Below are 17,541 nucleotides of genomic sequence, written 5' to 3'. Positions count from 1 at the left end.
ATGGCTGCTGACGGAACTTGGGTGACCCCCTTGGAAATAACGTCCCAGCCCTGCAATGACAACAGATGCTGGGCTATTTTTGTTGTTTAGCAACATTCAGCCAATCACAATATGTTTGGAGTTGGGGCCCCAGTCTCGTCCTTGAGCTGTAACACATGGACCTTGAAACTCTTCCCTCAGCTTGGTTAGGGCTGATTTAAGACATAATAAATAAACCCGGTAAAAATGAATTCTACCGTGACACACACTGGGCTCCCAATGTGGTTCAGATTTTTTTTGCTTCCACCTTTTGGGATTCGTTTGGATATCAGAGTCTAACCCAATGTTAGCAAATGCTTAGCTGCTTAATTGCAGGCATGGGCTCTGCAGCTGCTGTCTCTTTAAAGTCGGGGAGAGGCTGATGTGAATTACTCTTGGTGGGACTCAAGGATGAGCTTTTGAACGTCATCCATTTACATTACATTCTGCAGCCAACCACACTTGTGAATTTTCAGAAGAACAAAATGAAATGCTCTCTGTATAACTGTGGACCTGCTCAAGAGGAGAAGCTTGGCCTCCCCTTGTCTTAGAGGAGGTACTTCTGTGGTTTCATCTCAAGGCCACCAGTACTTATGGGGCTTCAGTGATGTGCAAAGCATCATGCAGTGCATTGGGTGAAGCTGTTGCCCCGTCGCTTCTGTGGCTCCTTGGGCCTGGGGGGCTGCTGTCTTACCTGGACGTCCTGGCCTCTTTGGTAGCTCAAGCCTTCTAGAAAGGCAACGTTGCCAGAAAACTCTGAACTGATTTCAGCTCTTCCTCTTAGATAGCTTTGGTGTGGTCCTGCCTGGCACTCAGGGAGTTCCCTTCTGATTCGGAGGAAAGTCTTAGGACAGATATGGAACACTAATGACAAAATCAACACGTCTCATTTCTAGTCATCGTGTACCTGACTCATCTCCCTGTGCATTGTGCTCCCAAGAACCACCACTGGAAAGCTTTTTCTCATTGACACAGATGTTCAAGGACCATTTTTTCATGTTTCACAGTCATTCATTTTCCTGGGTCATAAAATATTCTTTTCTAGATGCAGTTTGACCAAGGAAATGAGAGGGGAATAGTCATTCATCCAGTAAATATGTACTGAGTACTCACTGAGTGTCACAGACAATATTTAGATGGGGACGTGGCAATGAACAGAAGAGACACTGAGGGTGTCTAGCAGGGGAGCCAAACAACAAAGAAATAACTACATGAGCACATATGGAGTAAAAGTCACAGGTGCCATAAGGAAGCTTGCAGGGAGAGACCACGATAGGGAAACTGAATTTAAGAGGATGGGATCAGGAATGATGCTCAGGGAGAAATGGCCTGCTGGGACCCGCAGGATGAAAAGAGCTGGGGGACAGTGCTCCAGGGGGAGGTGACAGCATGCATGGGAGTCCCAAGGTGTTACCTATAAGGAAACAAAAGAAGGCCAGTGTGGTTGCAGCAGCAGAAACAGAAGGAAGAATGGCACAAAGGGAGGTTGGGAAAGAGGGTGGGATCATGTTAAGACGCTTAGATTTTATTTACATGCAGTAGGATGCCTTCGAAGAAATTAAAGCTGGGACATCATATGATCCGATTTGTGCTTTTAAAAGATTGCTCTGGATGGAGAAGGGACCGGCCGGGAGCAGAGTGGAAGTCAGGAAACCACTGAGGTCATCGGAGTTGTCTACCTTGTTGATTATTGAAGTTATATGGCAACTTGAAGTGGAGGGCTGGGAGCAGATGGCTTGGAGGTATATTTTAAAGAGAGACTTGACAGGGATTGGTCGTGGACTGGGTGTGAAGGTGAGAGAAGAGGAAGAGTCAGGGTGACCTTAAGGTTTACAGCTTGGGCAACAGATAGATGGGGGTGAGAAGAGGAGTGGATTTTGGAGAAAGATGGATGGATTTTGTGATGACAGTGAGACATCTAGAACAAATAGAAGTGGGTCTGGAGCTTAAATGAGAGATCTGGGCTGGAGACAAATTGGAGAGTATTTGGGAAATAGAAGAATTTAAAGTCCTGAGGATGGATGAGAGTGAGCAAGCGTACAGTATAATGGGAAAGGGGTTCGGGTCCGAGCATTAAATTTAGGACAGCAATATTTGGAGATCAGGAAGAGGATGAGGAGGCCCCAGGGATCTACAAAGAATTGGCCAGAGAATTAGAAGGAAAACAAGGAGAGAGCACCAAGGAATGCAAGTTTCAAGAGAGGAGAGGGATTGGTTATGCTTAATGCTGTTGAGAGATCAAATAAGATGAGAATGGAAAACTGTCTCTAAGAGCAGTGGTTTTCCACTGGGGGCGATCTTGCCCCACAAGGATGCTTACAATGTCTGGAGACATTTTTTTTTAAGATTTTTATTTATTTATTTATTTATTTTTGGCTGTGTCAGATCTTAGTTGTGGCACGCGGGATCTTCATTGAGGCACGCGGGATCTTTTGTTGTGGCGTGTGGGCTCCTCTCTAGTTGTGGTGCACAGGCTCCAGGACGTGAGGGCTCTGTACTTGTGGTGCACGGGTTCCAGAGCACATGGGCTCTGTAGTTTGTGGCATGCAGGCTCTCTAGTTGAGGCATAGAGCTCAGTAGTTGTGGCGCTCGGGCTTAGTTGCCCCGCGGCATGTAGGATCTTAGTTCCCTGACCAGGGATCGACCCCGGCATTGTAAGGTGGATTCTTTACCACTGGACCAACAGGGAAGTCCCTGGAGACATTTTTGGTTGTCACAACTTGGGAGTGCTACCAGCCACTAACCACATCCTATAATGAACAGGACAGCCCGCCACAACAAGAGTGATGGACCCTCAAATGTCAGTATGCCAAGGCTGGGAAATCCTGCCCTGAAAGTAAAGGTCGTTGGAGATGAATGGAGGTCTGGACTCAGCTCTCACACTCAGAGCCACCCCTGCCTGTCCTGGAGTCTTACTTAATGGATGTGGAGGAAGGGGGCCCCAGAGGGCTCAGCCCTGCACACTCTGTCAAGCCCTGCTTCCCAAACGATCGCCAGCCTACATTACAGGTAGAATTTTTTCTCACTCGCCCTGGCAGTTAGACCACAGAGGAAAAGGCAGACTTGGGAGCCTGCAATAAAATAATAGGAAAAGTATGTTCCGTGGGACTCCCTTATGACCTAAACCCACCATCATTGGACTTCCAGAATCCACACTGCAGTATGAGCCTACCAGAAGGGAGAGAAGTGAGTGTCCTAGGCTGTTTAGGTTGTGTGTCAGTAGCCAGGGACAGAGAATAAGGGAAACAACCGATTCAGAAGGCAAACCACTTCCAAATACATTTCTCCTCTGCACACTGTAAATAATTAACATCCTCCTCCCTGCCACAAGAATTTCCTTCTAAAATGAAATCTGACCTTGTCATTTTCTGCTTAAAAGCCTGGTCCCCTTAGCATGGTCCTCTGCCTTCTCCCCTCCAGCCCTCCCCACCTCTGTTCCTCTCAATTTGGAAGCTTCTAGTCATTACTCTTTAGAGTTCAGCTCAAATGTGACTTCTCCTCTTTGGACTCTCCTGGGCACCCCACTCCCTACCCACTGGCAGCAAGGATTCTGGTCTGTGGCTTCTAGATCATGCTGGCTCGTGCTAGCTCACAGTTATACCCTGAGCTCCACGAAGACAAGGGTTGTCGTCTTCATCACCATTCCCCAGCAGCTAGGACAGAACCAGCACATAGCAGCCACTCACAAAACGGTTGTTGAATGAATGAGTGAAAGCCACGGGCTTTATTTTTTCCTTCTAGCAGTGACAATTTCGGAGCAGGCGCTATCAATGAAAATGCATTTGTGGCCATTAAGCTCACAGTAGTGAAGCAGAGTTCCTTATATATATATTAAAGCTGAAATGCTGGTGGGCTCAGTCTATTCTGAGACTTAGAGGCTTATGCATTCAGACCAGGGTTATCTGGGTCACCACTCAGCTGCCGTGACACACACACACACACACACACACACACACACACACACACACACACACACACTCACACTCACACTCACACTCACACTCTCACTCACTCACTCCATCCAGGCCGAAGCAGGGAACTGGAAACCTCCGAACCACATGAGGCAAGAATGCCTCTCTCACTAAGGCGACCAGAGCTGGAAGTTTTCCGCTGGGTGCCCTCTGCCTGGTGGCACAAGGGCCCCCACTAAGCAGAGTTTCAGAAGGACTCCGGAGACTCAGCATCGGCCGGTAGCTCAGCCCAGCGCTCTCTTTATTCTCATTTTGTGGTGCCGTTGTTTCCCAGCCACATCAGGGGCCTAAGCTGCAGCTCCCAAGAACCTCTTAATCTCAAGTTTTTCTCTCCTATCTGTGGCAGGACTCCACAGGGCAGCACTGCATTGTTTAAAAAAAAAGAAAACAGTGTGATTTCTCGGGCCCAGAGAGCACCTCCAGGTGCACCTCCACAGGGCCCCACCAAGGCCCTGCCCCCATTAGAATCATGAAGCTCTTTGCATCAAGTCACATCAGCACCACCCAAGCAGCAAAGACGAAGAGAAGCCAGTGTCTGAGCAGGTTGTACTTGTTATGTGGTCGATACGTGCGTTCTTTCTTCTGCCAAGGTGCCCATCCCTCTGATGCTCTGCCAGAATTTCAAGGTGAAAATCCCAACCCAGGAAGGAGGAACTCAGGCCGATCAGTTGTAGCATGCCCTCAGAGGACACGGGCAGTGAGCCCACACCTGCAAAGCTGAGTTGGCCATTTGCGATGCAGGAACAAATCTCAACACCCAGCCTCCAGGACTGGTCCAGCCTGGACAGTCTCCAAAAGTCAGGCTTAGGGAGCTCTAACTCAGAGGCCTTTGGTGTTGGCCCAAGTCCAGTGCTCTTCCTCCTGGATTCACTGCAGTCGTTTTTAAGGTTCAGCTTCCATTACAAGATCAAGAGGGACCAGAAAAAGTGGCATCTCTAGTGGCCTTCCAGGGGTCTGTCCCCGCAGCTCCCCCCCAGAGACACGAATGTGGAGTCATACGCAGTTTCTAAATGTTCAGCCTTGAGTAGAAAGGGGGAAAAAGAAAAAAGAAATGTCATTTTCTGGGAGAGGAAGTTTAGAAGTAGAGGATGTGTTGTGCTTTGTTTTTTAAAAATCTTCATTGATTTATGTAAAGCAAAGGGGAGTTTATAGACCAGTGGTTTCCAACTAAGGCCAGTTTTGCTCCCCAGGGGTCATCTGGCAACGTCTGGAGGTATTTTCGATTGTCACCACTGGCAAGGGGTTGTTTGCTACGGCATCTAGTACGCAGAGACCAGGAATGCTGCTATAAACATCCTGCGATGCCCAGGACAGCCCCACAGCAGAGAATTACCCAGCCCGAAATGCCAACTGCGGCAAAGTCGAGAAACTCTGCTGTAGGCCAATCCAAGGACAGGAAATGCAGGAAAACCTATTAGAAGCAAGACTCATTAATTTCTTTCGTTTGCATTTATTAAGTGCTTACTGTGTACCAGGCTCTGTGCTAGGCACTGGGGCTACAAAGGCCATAATCGTGTCTAGTCTCCACTACCCTTTGAACTGGATCCTTTGTTTTTTTTTTAAGAAAAAAAGGAAATTCCTCTTTCTCTTCATTTTGCAAGATGTAAAAGAGGTCTCCATTTTACCAGTGTTAAATAAAGCATAATAATTCTAATGGAGAAATCAGGGAAATTTCCAACGTTTTGAACTCGGGTAGCAATGAAGGAGAATGTGAGACTGTCTCAGAAGCAAGTACCCCTGAAGTGGTATGCTTGAAGGTAGGAGAGTACCAGGCAAGTTTTTAGGCAGGATTTGATTTAGAGCTTTCCCTTTGAGTTGGGTGACGAGGGGACTCTTTTGGAACTCAGCCTCCAGGCCCCCTGGATTATAGAGTTTTCCTGAACTAAGGAATCCTTACAAGCCAGTTCATTGGTCACACCCGATCTAAATATCTGCTGAATTCTCTCTTAAGGGAGAGAGAAGCGAACAAAGAGATACATCTAACTTTTCCAGTAACTGTCAAGGGTAAGAGATTAAATGCTGTTTGCTAAGTACAACAGGCCCCAGAAAGGGAACAGAGAGATGAAATGAGTAAATACTGTCATACTCAGCTGTACCCTTCAGTACAAAGTGCTTCATCCAAACCACTCTGTTCCCTCAAATTAAGAATATTTTCATGTCGGTCTATATCTTGATGGTTGAGGGTGGTCAAATTTTTCAGTTATCAAAAAAAAAAAAATTTTTCAGTTATCTCCAAATGGCCAGATTTAACACAGCTGCCTCCTGCTGGGGTCCACTGTGGAGTTCAGTTTGTTGTTGTGCTGTTATTGTCATTTTTTTTCCCTTTTCCCTCCGTCCATCTGCTTCTTTCTGAGAATAATGCAGCTGTCTGGTGATGGGTTCCAATTTGGCGGCGCTGGGCACCTCTGGGATAATAAGAACTGTCTGCGCCCACTGGTGTGGGGCGAAGCCTCCACCACCAAAGTGCTCCCCAGTGATAGCCTCCAAAGCTGGCACAGAAAGCCTGCAAGGAGATAGTCAGTGGAAGGGTCTCCAGTAGCTGCTGCATCGCAGGGCCCTGCGCCTCTCCCTTCACAGGGTCTCCATGAGGCCAGTGCTATTAGAGAGGGAAGCACGTGGTGGCCTCTGGAAGTGGCCGGAGCAATAGATGAGAAGGAAAGCCATTGGAAGAAGAACTTTTTTTTTCTTGGCTGCATCGGGTCTTCATTGCTGCACACGGGCTTTCTCTAGTTGCGGTGAGTGGGGGGCTACTTTTCTTTGTGGTGCACGGGCTTCTCATTGCGGTGGCTTCTCTTTGTTGAGGAGCATGGGCTCTAGGCGCGTGGGCTTCAGTAGTTGTGGCTCGCGGGCTCAGTAGTTGTGGCTCGCGGGCTCAGTAGTTGTGGCGCATGGGTTTAGTTGCTCTGTGGCATGTGAGATCTTCCCGGACCAGGGCACGAACCCGTGTCCCCTGCATCGGCAGGCGGACTCTCAACCACTGTGCCACCAGGGAAGCCCAGCAGGCGGATTCTTAACCACTGCACCACCAGGGAAGTCCCAAGTTAGGCGTTGTTAAAGTTGGTGTTTATGGGGCTTATAATTAAACATAACGCATACATGACATTATTTTATAAAAATGAGCTCACACGATGCAACTTTGCAACATGCATTTTCTCAATAACGATATAAGCTTGCCGTCTTTCTGGGGCAGGACACGTCTCTCTAGCAGACTTCGTAATGACTGTATGATGTGCCAGTGTATGGTTATGCCATTCTCCATTTGGTGGACGTTTAGAGTGTTTCCATTCTTTTGCTATTATAGTACTTCAGGCAACACCCTCATGCTGTATATTTTTTTGGCATAGTTTTAATATTTCTGTAGAATAAGTTCTAAAAGTGAAATTGTTGTGTCAGTGGGCATGTGGGTTTAAATCTTTTTAGATATAGCCAAATTGCCCCCCACTCCAAAGCTATATTAAATGACTCTCTGATCCACACTTGTGTGGGAACACACTGAATTTTGAAGAAGTGAGATTGGAAAGGCAGTGTACTGAGTGAGAGCAAAGGCGGTGAAAAGGTAGGGAATTCCGCTGCACGTTCAAGGGTCAGTGAGTAACCGGGGCAGAAAAGAAGAGCCTCCAATGTCAAGCCAAGGAATTTGGCTTTTATTCTGCAAGTAGCTGAGAACTTTCAAAGCAGGGTCACCAGCCACCTTGCAAGGCGTCTCAATTTGTGACCACACCAGAGAAACTGACTTTCTCAGGGGGCGGGGGGGGGGGGCGGTGGTGAGGGCAGACCGCTGGACACCAAGAGGTTTAGAACCCTGTAACTCATCAACTTACTTGTCTCCTTCTTCTGCTACCTCTTTTCGTGAACAAATCACCTTCAGCCATATTGGCAGCAATAAAACTTTGTTAATGAAAAGAAACTTTTGGAAATAACAGGGCACTAAACAGTAGTTCAGTCTTCAACAACCCTGGCTGCGTCATTTTTAGACCAATAACAAATAGGTACTCTCTTTCAGTTCTCATTTCTTCCAAGTAAAAGAAAGCTGGGTCCCCAAGTCTTACTGAAATACCACGCCTAGTGCTGGTGTTTAAAACCACTACTGTTATTTTGGCCTAATCACGTGGAGCTACTGCAATGTGTGAGCAAAGCCAATTTTTATTGGGAGTACTAGGAAAACGTTAGTGCCCAACTCCACCCTAGAGAAAGGATTTTTGTTTTTTTAATTTTTCAAGGGGAAAAATAACCAACTTAAACTGCTGCAATAGTTTTCATGAATGAGGTTCCCCAGAGCTCGGTGCCCAGAATAGCAGTTCCAAATCTTACCAATTGGATTGGGTAGTGAAATGCCAAACCATGTGAATCAAACAAAACTGAGGCAAATGAATTCCTAAATATCAGATCAAAACCAGAGATTCTAAGTCTCTGCCAGGAGTGGAGTTGCTGATTGTGGTGCTGGGTCATTGAGTCAATAGAAAGAGCCTTTGGGGAAATGGCCCCATGTCCCAAAAGGGAGGATTCAACCAAGCAAAACATCCATTGAAGGGAGAAACAATTGGGCTTGTTGAAGAGGGATCTGTGCGAAAGATAACCTCTAGAACTCACGGATGGGGATTCCCAGCCCATGCTTTCCTTGAGTAGACGGAGCTCAACCCTAATGTACTAAGGGGCTCAGGCTTTGGGAGGCCTCCCAGGTGATCACAGCCATTGCACTTCATCAGCACCAATGATGATTCACCATCTTGAATCTCTTCCTCCGTTCAAATGAGTGGATGGATATGGAGAGATGAGATGAGATGCAATGAGACGATGTGATGAAAGGCAAAGCATTAAAATGCACAGTACTGGCACACAGTTAGCATTTAATAAATGTTCCCTTCTCCCTGCTTTGACACTGGCATTGAGATCTGCAGATGTGTCGCTGGGATGGTTGCTCAGTAGAAACCAAGTGTCTTTGTTTCTTAAGATTTTTTTTTTTTGATGTGGACCATTTTTTTTAAGTCTTTATTGAATTTGTTACAATATTGCTTCTGTTTTTTATGTTTTGGTTTTTTGGCCACGAGGCATGTGGGATCTTAGCTCCCCGACCAGGAATCGAACCTGCATCCCCTGCATTGGAAGGCAAAGCCAGGGAAGTCCCCCAAGTGTCTTTGGAAAGTGGCTGCCATGAGTGGGGCTCTGGGAGTTTGTTTGCATATTGCTTTTTACTTGTTGGCATGAATGCAGAAGAGAAGCACAGGGTTGGTTTCAATCACTCCAGTCCACAAGATGACAGAATTTGCTGCAGGTACAGCAAGATCCTTCAGAAAATGGAGCCATTTGTACTGCTGAGACCTTTTAAAAAATGTGTTCGTATTGCTTCTGTTATTGTTTAACCTGAATTCAGACTGGCATGTGCCTCTTATACTTCACCCCTAAGAAACCTTAGAGGTTGCATTTACTGTTTGTTGTGCCAACCTGGGGCAGTCTGTAGCACTGGAGTCCCAGGATGCTACCCAAGGCAGTTTGGGCATTTTATCAGCTGTCTACCACAAGCCTTTTACCAGGTGTATTTTAGAAGAATAATAGTTAAGACTTTAAAAGAAGGAAGCGGGATCCAAAGGAAAGGCTTTCAGCCAGAAGTGAACAGATATAACCAAGCTCTTCTTCAGTCCCATCTCATGGAGAACCTCCATCTGTACGTTCAAGAAAACAGGCATTAAATCCACAGCTTGCCACCTACATCAGCCCCTGCTATTTTTTGCCTTATTAAAACACCAGGACTTCCTGTCCCTTAGAGCAGAGTTCCCAGATCAGATTAGAATCACCTTAGGAGCTTAAAAAAGTGCAGATGCCTGGGACCCTCTCTGGACCTACCAAACCAGATGCAGTAAGGTGGGACCCAAGGATCTGTGTATGAATGCATCACGTTTGGGGGAAAACCTCAGAGGAGAGCTTCCCAACATTTTTCATGCCATGATATGCACATAGAAAATGATCGGTTTTGATTGGCATGTCAGGGAGCTCCTGGTCACAGAGGACCACCCCCCAGGGTCAGGAGGCCCAGTCTGCTCACCCAGGGGCAAAGGGGACCCGGACCTTGTCACACCTGTTTATCCATTCAAGGTAGGGAAGCTCTGCCTAAGCAAGGTCGATTTACAGTGTTCACATTCTAAAACCATTTTATTGTTACTTAATTTTGTAGAGGCGAAAGGAAACAGCAATGTAAGCCTGGAAGACTGCCCAATCCCCTACCGAGGGAGGGGTCAATACCTTTGATTTTCATTCCATCTGTTGAGAATCTGATACCATCTGTCATCTGTAGAGTCATACTCAATGCCTTCCTTGCCAACCAACAGTATTTTTATAATATACATTTGTGCAGTTTTCTCCTAAGTTGCTGCTGAGTTGGGGGCTGGCTTAGGATCGACCCTCATCCAAATTTATTTTCTTTCATTGAAGACCGTAATCAGTGTCCGTCAGATCCTCTGGCTAGATCTTGCCCAAGCCCTTTCCCAACTAGCTCTAAGAATCTAGGGCTGTGACTCTGGGATGATGGAAGTGATATTTTTTTCTCTTGAGAAATAAGACCTGACCTAGTGATTCTCTCCTCCACTTCCATTGTTTCAGACTCCAAGTACAACTGTTCAGCTTCTGCTCCAAAAATATCCAGGAAAGAATAGGTGCTATTTAGTAGCTTGTCTTCATCTTTTTTTTAATTGTTAAGGGACCCAAAGAAAGACATAGAATTATCAGCTCATTAACTTGGGCCTTATACGTTTCAACAGATTTCTCACAGAATTACTAAACCTGACTTTAGAGGGACAGGAACTAACTTTTGAGAAAAAGAAAGGTCATTGCTAAGTTATTTTATTCAGTTATATCATTTAATGCTAACCATTCAGTAGAATAGATATTGTTTCCATTTTATAGATAGGGAAACTGAGGCTCAGAGAGTCTAAGTAGCTTGCTGACGTTTCAGGAAGCCTTGATTCAAACCCCAAAGATTGTGCTTCTCCTCCCCCACCAAGCTGGCCCCTTCAGGCAAAGCTGAAGTTACAAACACTGTTGTCTGTCTTTATAAAGCACTCTAGGAAATTTGTTTCCTCCTAAAATGTAATTCGTTAACCCGGAGTCTCACTGACCATATGAATGGAGGATCTTAGGGAAAGACAGAGTAAGTAAGAGGAAGGGCCTTTCCAGTCCCTTGGTTACCCTCCTTAGGTTTAATGATCTGATGGAAGTCGACTCCCCATCTTTTAGGAAAGTTTTCCTCCTTGTGAACATTCTAGAAAATAGTGGGTTGGCCAAAACAAACCTGGTCTGGAAAAAACAAAACGTGGCCATCCCACAGCAGAGTAATACAGGAACCCGTTAAAGAAAAAATAAAAGTCATAGCCCCCAAAGAATACACCCACAGACACCAGTTTAGGAAACATTCCTTTTCTCATTTTTATCATCCCCTCAGCAGTCTTGGAGTTAAATAACTTGCCCAGGTTCACACAGGTAGTAGTCGCTGGAGCAGAAATTCAAACCCACGCGTGTCTCATTGCAAAGCTTTTTTGGTCCCCCACTCAGTTCTGCTCCACAGAACCTCGGGCCCCACAGAGGTGCTTCTGAGCCCAGTAAACAGTGACATATATTGTGTCAAACAATGAAGATTGAAACAGTCCAAGGAATCCACTCATCATTTTTACCTTCTTTATATGTTGGGATTCCAAATAATAATTACATCTGGGAAAACAAAATGAGTTCTAAAGCTAAGATCAGTTTGAAATCTATTCCAGCTTTAAAAATGGAAATCCTTTATTGCCTTCAAATACAGAGTGATTGGCTTATTGACTATCTCTGTCCCAGTTTCTGTTCAACAAGTTGGAGGTCCAAGTTTCCCAAAACAATACCATACATGAGGGGCAAACTAGATTCAGGGACAGTTAATCCAGTGCTGATCACTGTTGCCATGTTGCAACTCATCGAGAATATTTCTTAGTCTGTTATCAGCTTTTTAAAAAAAATTTTTTTAATTGATTGATGGATTGATGGATTGGCTGCATTGGGTCTTCGTTGCTGCACACGGGCTTTCTCTAGTTGCCGCGAGGGGGGGGAGCTACTCTTCTTTGCGATGCGAGGGCTTCTCATTGCAGTGGCTTCTCTTGTTGCGGAGCATGGGCTCTAGGCGCGCAGGCTTCAGTAGTTGTGGCACATGAGCTTCCGTAGTTGTGGCTCGCAGGCTCTAGAGCGCAGGCTCAGTAGTTGTGGCGCACAGGCTTAGTTGCTGCGCAGCATGTGGGACCTTCCCGGAACAGGTCTCGAATCCATATCCCCTGCATTGGCAGGTGGATTCTTAACCACTGCGCCACCAGGGAAGCCCCTGTTATCAGCTTTTGATTTCAGAAACTTACACTATCTGTGGGCAAAATTGTATATCCTCAGTATGGATATATGATACGGTTATTAATGCTTCATAGCCTGTGTCCAAACAGCACAGCTAAGATCAGAGTGAGCAGGGACAGTCCACAACACGAAGTCCCAGCTCAGAGTCTGCCAATGGAGCCAGGTCCTAACCGCCCTCCTTTCTGGGAAGAGATTGGCTCCCTGGCTATTAGGATGCTGGTGCCTAGCCTCTCACTGTCACACAACATAAGGCGGGGTTCTCTCCAGTGGGTCTTTGAATAACTTTATTGGTTTTGATTAGAGGTGATCTTGAAAATATAGTCATATCTGTGCCAAAAGGAACAGAGTAGCTTCATGTAACAGGATATTAGGGAGCCGCCTCTTGTTGCTCTGAAATTGGGAACCAGGCCCAAAGCTGGGGACAAAGAGGAGTTACAACGCCACATTCCCTGGGCAGCCGCTCATCACTGAGGCCAGGGACTCCCCAGGGCTGGCCCAGACGGCCCAGCTGGCCCTTTCGCCATGGCACCCATCATCCATCTCCCCTCCATTCCTAGTCTGTATTTGAAGATGGGGGAGGGGAGTTCTCAGAATCATTGGGGGTACACTTATTGCCTAACCCCAAAGCCATGTGACGGGAGAATTCCAAGAGAATTAATTACAGAAACTGGAGCATCTGCAAAAGAAAAAAAAAAGGCTGACTATTTGCTGAGCTGCGAACCTGCAGGTCCACACGCAGCTCCGCCATCCAGGGAGACTGGGGCGAGGCTGCAAAGTGGCCCCAGGAGTTCATAGGGGAACATAGAGATTGATTGATGCCTGCTGCCCATCTGGAGATTTCTGAAGGAGGAGGCTTGTGGAAGGAGCCCATGGCAAGGGCTCAGATGGAGCTGTGGAGAGTGAGTCTGGGAATAGGATGGGGACGTTCCTTTGGACATTATACGAAATGAAGATAATGTACTACTTTAGAGTTTTGTAGTCAGGAGAATTCCAGGGTGTTTGCCCTGAAACCCACAAATTCTCCAATTCTCTGATACCAACCCGGTGTCAACAATTCACTTCAGTTCTGACACTACCTGGCTTTAGCATCACATAGCACAAGTTCAAGGACTCAGTCCCACAAGACCACGCCCACTTCAGATGCCAGTCACAAGTCCAGGGCCACCACATTAACCAGTATTAACTAGTATTAACTCCTTCCCACAAAGTCAACCTCACGTTCGAGAATTTGCTGGGAAGGCTCACAGAAATCAGGAAACCACTTGACTTATGTTTAACAAACGAACATTTACTAGTTTTTTAGAAAGAGTGCAATTCAGGAACAGCCAAAAGGAAACGATGCACAGGGCAAAGGATGAGGGAGGGAGGTACAAGGTTGCACGTCCTCTCCAGGCATGCCCACTGCACCACCACCACCCCACCACCACCACCACCACCACCACCCCCCCCCCCCGCCCCAGCACAGTGATGTGTTCACCAACCTGGAAGCTCTCCAGATCTCACTGTCAAGAATTTGTATATTTCAATCGCCAGCCTCCCTCTTCTCCCTTCCCCAGAGGTCAGCGGTCTAAGCCCTTGATCTTTCTGGGAACCAGCCCCATCGTGAGGCTATCTAAGGGCTGCACCCTGAGTCACCTCACGTATATTTCTTATACCACAAAGATTAAATGAGAGAGCATATCTGAAGTGCTTGACCCGGGCTCTGGTACCCAGCAAGCATTTGATGAACATTAGCTAGTGTGGCGACTTCCCCCTCCTTCCATCCTCCACTTTCTCCTGACCACCTCTCTCAGGGTTCTCTTTTGCCTTCGTCTCCTCCCCGCCCCCCCCTAAAAGGCATCACCAGTGGTCACCCTCAGGGCTAGAGGCTGCTGACTAGTCAATGGTTTTGTGGTTTGTACTCAAATTTTCCATTTTAATCTTCCTCTTCTTCAGGTAGAGTTTTGAGTTCTCCCGGCCCTGAATTAGAACCGAGAAGGGCTCAGAACACCCACCAAAACACTCCCCCTGCCCAGCCACCTTTCTCTCTGCCTTTCTACATGTCACACACACCTTCTGAGTCAAGCTCCTTTAAGAGTTGCTTTGCAGAGGACCAACAGATCACTCCGTGTTTGCAGTACACGCTAGTGCCAAGAGCAAATGCTTTAAAAATAGCACTTTAGGTATTAACTGCTAACAAAGCAAGAATTGGCTGCTTCTGGCTACAATTTGCATTTGGGATTTTTTTTTTTTTTTTTTTAAGCTGATGCATAGCAGGTGACCTTTTAAGTAAAGTTTTTGGCCAGTTCTCAAGTGCACTGTGATGAAAGCTCCTTAGTGCTGTTGGCTTTTTTTTTTTTTAACACCTTTATGAGACCTACCTCACATACCATACAGTTCACCCACTTAAAGTGTAGAATTCAGTGGATTTTAGTACTTTCACAGATGTGCGTAACCATCACCACAGTCAAATTTAAAACATGTTCATCAACCCAGTAAAGAAACCCTGTATGAATTTTATTTTTTTTTATTTATTTATTTTTGGCTGTGTTGGGTCTCCGTTGCTGCGCGCGGGCTTTCTCTAGTTGCTGAGAGCAGGGTTGTGGTGCGTGGGCTTCTCATTGCAGTGGCTTCTCTTGTTACGGATCACGGGCACTAAGTGAGCGGGCTCAGTAGTTGTGGCTCATGGGCTCTGGAGCGCAGGCTCAGTAGTTTTAGCGCACTGGCTTAGTTGCTCCACAGGCATGTGGGATCTTCCCGGACCAGGGCTCAAACCCGTGTCCCCTGCATTGGCAGGCGGATTCTTAACCTCTGCGCCACCAGGGAAGTCCCAGAGACCCTGTATGCGTTAGCTATCACACCCCCTAGTCTTTTATCCTCAATCCCACCCCAGCCCTAGGCAATCACTAATCTTCCTATCTCTGTAGATTTCCCTGTTCTAGACGCTTCATATGAATGGGATCCTTTAATATGTGGTCTGTTGGGACTAGCTTCTTTGAAAGCACTTTAATTTTTATGCATATCCCTTTTAGGATTCAGGTTTAAGAAATGTTGGTCCAAATTTGCGGCTAAATTTTAGCTGGTTGAAACGGCCATTCATTGAAGGGGAATGAGAATAATACCACCTTGGAGTCATCAGGAAAAGTTCCTGAATGCAGGAAAAAATCTGATATTTTTCAGATTGGTTAGTTCATCTCTATTTGAGGGCTGAGCATTATGGTTACATAATATAGTAATTCCTAGCCAGTTACTGCTTAGCCCCTTTTCATTTAACATTTATCAAAGACTTCTAATTTCAGTTAACAGGGCACGCCCCTGTTGGCTATAGTCCTTTGTGGTTCAAATTGAAAGCGTAATTAATCACGGAGACTTTATATCTCAGTGAACGTTGGCTAATAATATTGCCTCTGAGATGCAAGCTGTGCTCCAGCCAGGTTGAGATCTCCTGCGGGTTTCTCCTGGCACCTCCCAGGTGTGAGACTGATCCTGACAAACCCAGGGACACAGTTTCACATGGGCTGCACTAATCAAAGCCCTTAGCATCACCTTTGTTCTGCTTTGTCCAAGTGCGAGATGGATGAAATTTGAAGGTGTGACTGACCCCGGGGAGAGGAAAGAGGAAGCCTTCTAAAGAAGATGCGCCCGCGCGGAAGGAAGTGTGACCAGCGAGGTCCATCTGGCCCCGGGGAGAAGCCCTGGCACCAGTGCGGCTCCCTCCGTAAAGATGGGCTTTAATGACAAGGGTCCAAGTTGCCATCTGCCAAGCCTGGGGAGCACCGATAGGATCCAGAGCCAGAGCTCTCACTGGGGGTGAATTTAGAAGCCCCCCAGCTGGAGGAACTTGCAGCCTGGTGCGTTCCCAGCTAGCCAGCTGCTGGGCAGAGTCCTCAAGGCAAGAGCATTGACCGAGTAGGTGAACAAGCTGTGGAAGAGTTACAGGGTAATCTAGAAGACTTCCCTTGTGAAAACCTCTCTGACTTGGTGTTAGAGGTTGGCCTGGTTCCCCACAAAAAGATATGTTGAAGTCCTGACCCCCAGTACCTGAGAGTGTGACCTTACTTGGAAATATGGTCTTTACAGAGGTAATCAAATGAAAATGAGGTTCAGTGCTCTCTAATCCAATATGACTGTGTCCTTACGAAAGGGGGAAATTTAGAGACAGAGACAGACATGCACAGAAGGAAGACGATGTGAAGACACACGGGGAGGACGCCATGTGACCGGGGTGTACATCTACAAGTCAAGGAACACCAGAATTCCCAGCAAACCAAACCACCAGAATTAGCAAAGAGGCATGGAACAGATTCTCCTTTACAAGCCCCAGAAGGGACCTGCTCTACTGACACCTTGATCTGAGACTTCTAGCCTCCAGAACCGTGAGACAATAAATTTCTGTTAAGCCACCCAGTTTGTGGGTGGTTTACCACAAAGTGGCTGTTAAGTGGGTGGTACTTTGTTATGATAGCTCTAGCAGACTTACACAGCTAGGCTCCCCGTTAGGGAAACAAGCTCCACCCTAGCTTGGATGATTACTGGAAGGAAAGGATTGCATTTATCTCTGTGTCGTTCTCAACTCTTCAGGAGGAAGGCTTTTATATAACGCCTGAGATGCTCGAAGTTATCTGGTTTCAAGGCTGGCCCATCCTGACATGGGGAGATAGCTGCCCAGTGTGTCCACCTGCCAGGGAAGCTCCCAGCTTGGATGGACCAGCTCCTTTGTGTGCCCCTATGTGGTTCCAGAACCTTGGTGAAATCAGTAAAATCCCTTCCTTTAAGGGATCAGCCTACAGTAGGGCAATCTGCTTTGCTCTCTGCTTTGTCAACTTGGAACAGTGTTCCTGAAACATAAGAGAAAGAGGGAAAGGAATTGATTCTAAGATTGAAGACTATCATTTGTCCTTGGCCCAGAACCTAGTCATTAGAGTCCAATAAGCAAAAACCCTTTTCTTGGGATTTCTTCCACCACCATACTTAATGGACACTGACAGGTGACAGCTTCCAGAAAATGGAAATGCCCACCCTGCCTCTCACTGACACAAGAACACCAGCATTATGGTGGGCAGCCATATTTTTTGGCACTTATTTTTCTATACACTCAACCACAGGATAACAATAAAGTAAAGATAATCCTGCAGCACTTAAGATATTCCTGCTGCCTTTCTTCTGAGGAGCTGAGATTTGAGGAAATTGAAATCTCTTAAGGATGTTTCAGTAT

At 46.5% G+C, this 17,541-nt stretch overlaps 1 protein-coding gene across 2 annotated transcripts in view; it reads left to right on the top strand.

The window, feature by feature from the left end:
• Nucleotides 1-17,541, top strand: part of PITPNC1 (phosphatidylinositol transfer protein cytoplasmic 1) — a 254,872-nt gene that overhangs the window by 210,848 nt on the left and 26,483 nt on the right. The gene's annotated exons all lie outside the window — the stretch shown is intronic.

Source organism: Tursiops truncatus, chromosome 20, assembly GCF_011762595.2.
Source record: "Tursiops truncatus isolate mTurTru1 chromosome 20, mTurTru1.mat.Y, whole genome shotgun sequence".
Lineage (NCBI taxonomy): Eukaryota > Metazoa > Chordata > Mammalia > Artiodactyla > Delphinidae > Tursiops > Tursiops truncatus.
The sequence above is the reverse complement of the archived record's forward strand: the minus strand, read 5'-3'. Positions and strand labels throughout refer to the sequence as shown.